Here is a 9947-nt window from a genome sequence, read left to right on the forward strand (position 1 = left end):
TTTGTGGACCCCGCTATCAAATTGGTTCATATTGAGGTCAAAAGGGTCCAAAATTAAACTTTGTTTGATTTTATCAAAAATTGAATTATTGGGGTTCTTTGATATGCCAAATCTAACCGTGTATTTAGATTTTTAATTTTGGGTCCCGTTTTTTAAATTGGTCTACATTAAGGTCCAAAGGGTCTAAAATTAAACTTAGTTTGATTTTAACAAAAATTGAATTCTTGGGGTACTTTGATATGCTGAATCTAAACATGTGTTTAGATTTTTGATAATGGGCCCAGTTTTCAAGTTGGTCCAAGTTGGGATCCAAAATTAAACTTTGTTTGATTTCAACAAAAATTGAATATATGGGGTTCTTTGATATGCTGAATCTAAACATGTATTTAGATTTTAGATTTTTGGTCCAGTTTTCAAGTTGGTCCAAATTGGGGTCCAAAATTAAACTTAGTTTGATTTCAACAAAAATTGAATATATGGGGTTCTTTGATATGCTGAATCTTACCATGTATTTAGATTTTTTATTTGTGGGCCCGCTATCAAATTGGTTCATATTGAGGTCAAAAGGGTCCAAAATTAAACTTTGTTTGATTTCATCAAAAATTGAATTATTGGGGTTCCTTGATATGCCAAATCTAACCGTGTTTTTAGATTTTTAATTTTGGGTCCCGTTTTTTAAATTGGTCTACATTAAGGTCCAAAGGGTCCAAAATTTAACTTAGTTTGATTTTAACAAAAATTGAATTCTTGGGGTACTTTGATATGCTGAATCTAAACATGTGTTTAGATTTTTGATTATGGGCCCAGTTTTCAAGTTGGTCCAAGTTGGGGTCCAAAATTAAAACTTTGTTTGATTTCAACAAAAATTGAATATATGGGGTTCTTTGATATGCTGAATCTAAACATGTATTTAGATTTTAGATTTTTGGTCCAGTTTTCAAGTTGGTCCAAATTGGGGTCCAAAATTAAACTTTGTTTGATTTCAACAAAAATTGAATATATGGGGTTCTTTGATATGCTGAATCTTACCATGTATTTAGATTTTTTATTTGTGGGCCCGCTATCAAATTGGTTCATATTGAGGTCAAAAGGGTCCAAAATTAAACTTTGTTTGATTTCATCAAAAATTGAATTATTGGGGTTCTTTGATATGCCAAACCTAACCGTGTTTTTAGATTTTTAATTTTGGGCCCCGTTTTTTAAATTGGTCTACATTAAGGTCCAAAGGGTCCAAAATTAAACTTAGTTTGATTTTAACAAAAATTGAATTCTTGGGGTACTTTGATATGCTGAATCTAAACATGTGTTTAGATTTTTGATTATGGGACCAGTTTTCAAGTTGGTCCAAGTTAGGGTCCAAAATTAAACTTTTTTTTTTTTGTTTGATTTCAACAAAAATTGAATATATGGAGTTCTTTGATATGCTGAATCTAACCATGTATTTTGATTTTGGACATTGGACCATGATAGGTAAATTAAAAAAAATTAAAGTTCTTAGACCAGATTCTTTCTGTGTCAGAAACCTATGCTGTGTCAAATATTTAATCACAATCCAAATTCAGAGCTGTATCAAGCTTGAATGTTGTGTCCATACGTGCCCCAACTGTTCAGGGTTCGACCTCTGCGGTCGTATCAAGCTGCGCCCAGCGAAGCATTTTATTATAGTAGTTTTTGTAAATCTCTGTTAGAATGTGAATGGAATCCTATGTATAACATTTATATATTGTATTTTTGAGTGGAAGAGTGATGTCCCTTATTAGTGTGATGGAGCTGATCTACATACCTTGTACAGAATTAGAACGTGAATTGACTAATAAAACACTACGGTTTGAATTCAAATCAAAATATACATAAGAAGGTGAAATGACTTATAAAACATTACGGTTTGAATTCAAATCAAAATATACATTTCTGTTTCTTAAAAATACATTTCTGTTTTTTAAACATTCCAGTAGCTCTTTTCACACAAAAAAAGTTATGACTAAAATGAATTGTTTGCGACTTTAAAGTAATTTTTATTTCCAAGATCTAATTATGAAAATGGCAATAGTGTTGTCAGAATGTTTGGCTTCTTTAAATGAAATTTTTTTTTAGAAAAGAACTAAGAGTCCACTTTGTTTAGGATTTTAGTTGTTGTTATTGACAGATTGATTAAAATATGATAAGTGATATACTACTTGTCAATCACATTAAAGTTTTCACAGTGTTGTAACACAAATATCAACTTTTTATGCACAGTTTGGATTTAATCTGAAAGCTGTAAAAAAAAAAAATGAAGTGAAATATGTAGTGTTGTGTACCATTGACTGTTGTACAAATAAATAATGATTTATTTTCACTTTGTAAAGGATGTGTTGGAGAGTCTGGAGGCACTTCAGCTTCATACAATACAGTTACAGGAAAGATAATGACATTGCTAACATAAAATGTTATTTTTCACGACGTCAAACTGGGACATATCAGGGAAAAGATGCATTTTTCTACTGATTTTAATCATTAGTTTGAAAACAAGAACATGGACCCCACTTTTTAAAAATGACATTAGGCTTGATTAAGTATGAAAATTATTTGTACCAATTTTCATGAACAAATCACCAATGGAATTTTTTTGAATTAGATAAATTTACAGCAAAAATGCTGGTATTTTTTTTCCCAAAATCATGAAAATTTTAAAAATGAATTATATTCAAAGAATTGATCCAAAAAATCACAGCATATTTATGCAAAGAAGATATTCCATATGTTTTTACAAAAATCTGCTTGTGTTTACATTTTGAAACTAAAAAATTTGGTATGTCTCTCCAAAGGATAGAAATATCCAGGAAACCGAAATTTTGAGGAATGTCTAAATTTTGACCCCATTTATTTTTAAAAGTAACACATGAAGGTATAAGTTTTATTACATATTTGAATTGTGTAGGTAAAAAATAACTTGTATACAAATGTCAAAAATTCACCGTCGGATCAAAACTGTATCGTATGCCCTTAAAGGAGAACGTGCAAATAAGAAATGAATTGGGCAAACTTTCATTTAATATCTTAACATTTTGAATTATGTAAAGTTTCAATCTGTTATATTGAAAACGTAAAGCTGTTGATTGACTTTAGAATAAAAAATTCAATTAACAAAATCAAAACGATAAAACACTTGTTCACAAAACATCATTTTCCTGTGCAGTGTGAACACAGTCTAAGCGTTTTTTATGGTATGTTGCAAACACTTATTTTCAGTTGAGGTCATTGGGCAGTGCATTTGATGAGTTTCAGATTTAAAACTAAATTATCATATTTTTATAAAAGGTTGGTTAGTTGACTTCATTAGTCAATCTTTTTAGAAATATCAATGTGAAGACAATCCAATTTTGAAATTTTTCAATGAACAATCACTTCATATATTTTTTTTAACTGCCTTTAAACAGCAGAATCATTTTAATGTTGTCAGATGGTAGTATATTTTGTTGTGAAATGGATTGAAGGTATCTTTCATATTGAAAATGACAAACATATTGGTCTGATGGAAGAAAAAGTTTTATGATTGATTTTAATAGATTGTTAGTCAAATAGATGTGATCAGCTAAAAGTGAAAAGTTTAAATCTTTTACCATGAAAAGTTATTTGAACATTCCTGATTTATGAATGAATGTGTAGCATGGAAAAGTTTTGAAGGGCAAGATTTGTACATAGAATAATATTTCAAAGAAAAGGTGCTTTTTGTTGTGAAATATATTAATGTTTGTAGAAAAAAATAATAAATTGTCTTACAGACTGCTCTGTGTTCCATTTCTTTAATTCATACATCATCAATATTTATTATACAGTTGCACCCCATCTGGCCTTGGAGTCATGTTTTGTTTAATCCTGTTGTGTGTCCATTATATACAATTGATTTATTATCTTTCTTGACACATGATGGTAAACAATTCTACCAAGAGATTTCTGTAACATGGTCGCAGATGAGTTTCGTTTTCAAAGTGTCATTGTGGTACAATAGTGAAAAATAATGGTAAAATTCTGGTAACTTCAGTATAAATGGTCAAACCAAAAAAGAGGGTCAACTACACATGATGGGGAAACATTCTGACTAACTATGAGAGCTTTCTGTTTAATGGTTGCAGAGAAGTTGGGTTTTAAAAAGGTCATTGTAATGAAGTATTATAGTCCAAAATATGGTCTATAAGTACCATAACTTTCTTAAAAATTGTCAAATCAAAATGATATGGTATACTATGGTCAAGAGAAGATGCAGACATGTAATCCTACCAAGTATACCAAATTTTTGTCATAATCTTCTGAATATTGTTGTATATAAGACAGACATACAGATGAAAACTGTTAGCTATAGGGGACAATATGAGTGTCCATTGATTTATCATGCATCAGTGACCCTCAATTTATAACTATATTTAAGTTTTCAGATTAGATGTTGTTCACTGTGTAGTTCTTATACCAGACCATATCTATTTTGTGTTCTATTGCATAACCATTGTAACATTTCACTTTCCATGAAAATATGAGGCTATGCTTGCTAAGTCATGCTTCAAGTTGGGAGATGGTGGTTGCCTACAGAAAGGGCATAAAAAAAACAACTGGCAATGGAATTATGTCATTTATAACCCCTGTATTTCTTTATTAACAATATAAACCTGTATCAAATCAGACTAAAACAATGTTGTACTTGGCATGCAATACATTCAGACAGAAGAGTGAAGATCTGTAGACTCAAGTCAAAATAAAGGGATCATAAAAAAAATTTCTTAACATTTTGAATTATATTAAGTTTCAAAACAAGTTATAAATGGAAGATAACCAAATATACTTACTTCAATATACATGTACTTTGTTATCCTGGAAACAGACCAGTATGTGCATGTAGGTATGTTATATGATAGCTGAATTCTACATGCATTTGCTATTTGTATCCCTTCGTGGGTTCACTCAAAGTTGTAGGTTTTAAAATCATTAATTGGAAATGGTCACCTAATATTTGAATGGACCATTCTCACTACACATGATGCCCCAACTAAAAGAAGATAATTCCTCTGATTTTGTAGTTGCTTAAAACTGGAATTGATGCAACCCTTTACCACAGCTATGTATGCATGTACCGTAGGTATTCGTATGCATCAACTAACCCCGCCGCATTTTTGCGCCTGTCCCAAGTCAGGAGCCTCTGGCCTTTGTTAGTCTTATCATTTTTAATTTTAGTATGACGTCCATTATCACTGAACTAGTATACATATTTGTTTAGGGGCCAGCTGAAGGACACCTCCGGGTGAGGGAGTTTCTCGCTGCATTGAAGACCCATTGGTGGCATTCGGCTGTTGTCTGCTCTATGGTCGGGTTGTTGTCTCTTTGACACATTCCCCATTTCCATTCTCAATTTAATACAATGAAAGTCTAAGTATTCGAAGTTTAGTTTAGATAATTTAATGCAATGAATACATTGAGAAAAGATCATTCCTATTTGATTTATAGTTTTTTTCAATTTAGGTATCCATGCAAAGCCTAACCAAAGCTATTCATTCCTAAAATGAACGTTAAGGTATCTTGAATCTGTATAAGTTTCATTCCTATCATTCAAGGGAGAATCAAAGACCAGCCGGCAACTATTAGTTTAGGACATACTGACAGTACAGACAAAGCTATTAATACCTACTGTATGCTCATGAATTTTTTTCAGGAGCATAATAAAAGTCACCTATTTTATTGCAAGTTTCATGACTTAATATAATGCATCAACTAACAATGCGATGATTCCTCTATATGTAGTTACTTATAACTTTATTAAATGCAAACCTTAAAGCCATTAATGCATGAAATGAAGGTCAAGGTGACTAAATTTCAGTATGGACCTTTCTACCTAAATATGATTCAACGACTGATATTCCTCTAAACGAACATTTGACTGGTAAAAAGATAACCACTACCAAGGTTAATGACTTAAGACAGCTCTTATAAAGCATTGATTGAGTGTTGATTGCTTAATGTCCAGAAATATTAACTCCTATAAACATGCATATTCATTTTGCTGCAAGAGTCTCTGTGACTCAGTGGTTCAACTATATATAGCTATTACAGTGGTCACCTCTTAAAAGTTGCGAGTTTGAACTATGCTTAAAGCGAGGTGTAAAAAACTTGGATCAAGTCGACAATGTTTAGCAAAAAAAGTTCAGCAGTTCTCTCCTGTACTCAGACTTCCGTAGCCCAAAAAAACTTATCACCTTAATATAGCCAAGGGCACTGAAAGTGGCATAAAATACAATCAAACAAATGAAGCGTGTAAGAATTTTTTGTACAACTTTGTTGAAGGTTTTATCTAATGCTCAGACCTTTAGCCTGAATCTTAAGAAGGATTTTGCCTCCCAACATGCCCAAGCATTGGACAATGTTAAATGAATATCAACCTTGGGCAACTGACCTTGAAATTACATAGTTTGTAGCCAATTCATCATAAAAGGATTGACCCAAGTACCTTGAAAAATCTTCTATTTTAATAAATTGTGTTTCAAGACAAAGAAACTAAAAGAATAAATGATTTAAACTGTTTTATATATTCTTTCAATGCTAAACCTAATACAAAATTAGAGAGATGATTCAATTAATATACAATGATAACAAATATGAAACAACACTCCATTACATTGTGGTATTTCTGAGATACAGATCATTAAGATGTAGCATGCTGTAATATATCATTATATGTATTGATAAACTAACATGTAAATTTGTTAATGAGACACCAACTCAGCAGGAGAAGTCAGTCAACAATAAATATCTTTGTCACATACAATTATAAACTGTCTTTCAAATTATGTATCATCAACAATGCATTTTCTGAATGTTTTAGCAAAGCCTGGGCTATTAACGGCTCAGTTGAAATTAATAGCTATTCAGCTACAATAAAATATCTCTGAAACAAATAATTCTCAAAGAGTAACATTCAGTCCTTTAAACTGAGAATTGCTTATTATGTAAATTGCAGAGCTGCCAAATAATAACATATACCTATATGGCCTACAATGATTGGCATACATCACATATTCTATATCAATACATATAATGATCAATCAACACCTTTGTCTTAAACAAATACAGTAGATAATGCATAATTCTGTTATATGTGTAAATATATCAATATGGTTACACAAGGAAATCTCAAAGCTCCTTTATCTTAATGAAAGTTTTATTAGGAATTTTGCATGTGAACATGTATTTGTAATTATATTTATAAAGACACTCATAGCTTATATTTCCAACAACTAGCGGTGGTCATGAAAATTCAAATAAAATATTGCTATTTCTTCTTATTATCTTGAAGCAACAAGCATAAGGACAGGGACATAGTGAAACTCATAATAAAAGCTCACAGGCATGTTAGGCTGACTGAAAGTGTCATCAAATGATTTAGAAATTAACTCTCAACATAGTTCTTTAAAGGAAAACTTAAATTTATCAGACCAGAAATCATTGTGATTCTCACGCAAAACAGTTCGGGATTCTGTGTATCTAAATATAAAAAAAAATATTAGTTTTTGAGCACAATAAAGCAGATGAGGCTGTTAGCCTTAAAAATATTCATCTTTTGGTACTTATTACTTCATGTTAGCATCTTCATTATCAACTATTTCATACAGTAAAAGTTTACAACTTCTAGTGAAATAAATTTAAATCTTTATACAAGGACATTAATGAGTATAAAAATAAGAAGATGTGTTATGACTATGATTGCCAATGAGACAACTATCTACATGGGCATTAATTTTTGTTGATATAGGTGTCTGTAAAGGCTTTGTGTTCATAACACTATTATGTAAGTATGGCTATTGTCCCAAAAGAAATACAATATTGTATTGTTATTTGTTATTTATAGTATTTCTTTACAGTATTTACAAACAATGTTAGTTTTTGACAGTCATGACATTATAATTTTTTTCAAATCCTATAAGCTGCCATATTTCTTTAATACAAAAAAAATAAAATGCTCCGCAGGGCGCAGCTTGATACGACCGCAGAGGTCGAACCCTGAACAGTTGGGGGAAGTATGGACACAACATTCAAGCTTGATACAGCTTTGGATTTGGATTGTGATTAAATATTTGACACAGCATAGGTTTCTAACACAGATTGAATGTGGTCTAAGAACTTAAAAATTTTAAATTGGACATTCACCTATTACGGTCCAATATCCAAAATCTAAATACATGGTTAGATTCAGCATATCAAAGAACCCCAAGAATTCAATTTTTGATGAAATCAAACAAAGTTTAATTTTGGACCCTTTTGACCTCAATGTGGACAAAGTTGATAACGGGGCCCAAAAATCAAAAATCTAAATACATGGTTAGATTCAGCATATCAAAGAACCCCATATATTCAATTTTTGTTGAAATCAAACAAAGTTTAATTTTGGACCCCGATTTGGACCAACTTGAAAACTGGGCCCATAATCAAAAATCTAAATACATGTTTAGATTCAGCATATCAAAGAACCCTAAGAATTCAATTTTTGTTAAAATCAAACTAAGTTTAATTTTGGACCCTTTGGACCTTAATGTAGACCAATTTGAAAACGGAACCAAAAATTAAGAATCTAAATACACGGTTAGATTCGGCATATCAAAGAACCCCAATAATTCAATTTTTGATGAAATCAAACAAAGTTTAATTTTGGACCCTTTTGACCTCAATGTGGACAAAGTTGATAACGGGGCCCAAAAATCAAAAATCTAAATACATGGTTATATTCAGCATATCAAAGAACCCCATATATTCAATTTTTGTTGAAATCAAACAAAGTTTAATTTTGGACCCCGATTTGGACCAACTTGAAAACTGGGCCCATAATCAAAAATCTAAATACATGTTTAGATTTAGCATATCAAAGAACCCTAAGAATTCAATTTTTGTTAAAATCAAACTAAGTTTAATTTTGGACCCTTTGGACCTTAATGTAGACCAATTTGAAAACGGAACCAAAATTTAAGAATCTAAACACACAGTTAGATTCGGCATATCAAAGAACCCCAATAATTCAATTTTTGATGAAATCAAACAAAGTTTAATTTTGGACCCTTTGGACCTTAATGTGGACCAATTTAAAAACGGGGCCCAAAATCCAAAAACTAAATACACGGTTAGATTCAGCATATTAAAGAACCCCATGAAATCAAGAATAAAACCCCATTGAAATTGGTCAAGAAATAAGCAATTTATAGGAAGTATCTTCTTTTGCACAATCCTGTGCTATTAAATTTTTCTTGCTATTGCGCAATACTGTACAATTGACAATTTCTTGCTATTGCGCAATATTGTGCTATTGGATATTTCTTGCTATTGCGCAATACTGTGCAATTGAAGATTTCTTGCTATTGCGCAATACTGTGCAATTGAAGATTTCTTGCTATTGTGCAATACTGTGTAATTGAAAATTTCTTGCTATTGCACAATACTTATTATATAATAATTTACACATCCTGTTTGGTGTGTATCTCCTACCATATCATTATTATTTGATTTTAAATATAAATCAGAAATAACCAACTTAAAATGGAAAATTTTAAAAGAAACAAAAAAGGAAAAAAAGAAAAAAAAAGGAAAAAAAAATAAATCCCCCCCCAAAATTTTTTGAACCCCCATTATGATTCATCACCCCCAAACTCAATCCCAGCCTTCCCTTTGTGGTATGGTACCTTGCAGTACAATTTCAGAGAGATCCATACACTTGAACACAAGTTATTGTCTGGAAACTAGAAAAAAATGTGTTTTTTGGCCCCTTTTTGGCCCCAAATTCCTAAACGTTTAGGGCAATTACCCCCAAACTCAAACCCAGCTTTCCCTTTGTGATATGGAACCTTGTAGTACAATTTCAGAAAGATCCATACACTTACACACAAGTTATTGTCATGAAACTAGAAAAATGCTTGTTTTTTGCCCCTTTTTTGGCCCCT

The 9947-nt window shown here is 31.3% G+C and overlaps 1 long non-coding RNA gene across 1 annotated transcript; it reads left to right on the forward strand.

The window, feature by feature from the left end:
- Positions 1 to 111: 111 nt before the first annotated feature.
- LOC127701861 (uncharacterized) lies at positions 112 to 3766 on the forward strand. The gene is made up of 2 exons (XR_007982233.1): positions 112 to 695; positions 1220 to 3766. It is a non-coding gene; the product is annotated as an uncharacterized LOC127701861 (long non-coding RNA).
- Positions 3767 to 9947: the final 6181 nt, after the last annotated feature.

Source organism: Mytilus californianus, unplaced genomic scaffold (assembly GCF_021869535.1).
Source record: "Mytilus californianus isolate M0D057914Y unplaced genomic scaffold, xbMytCali1.0.p SCAF_5, whole genome shotgun sequence".
Lineage (NCBI taxonomy): Eukaryota > Metazoa > Mollusca > Bivalvia > Mytilida > Mytilidae > Mytilus > Mytilus californianus.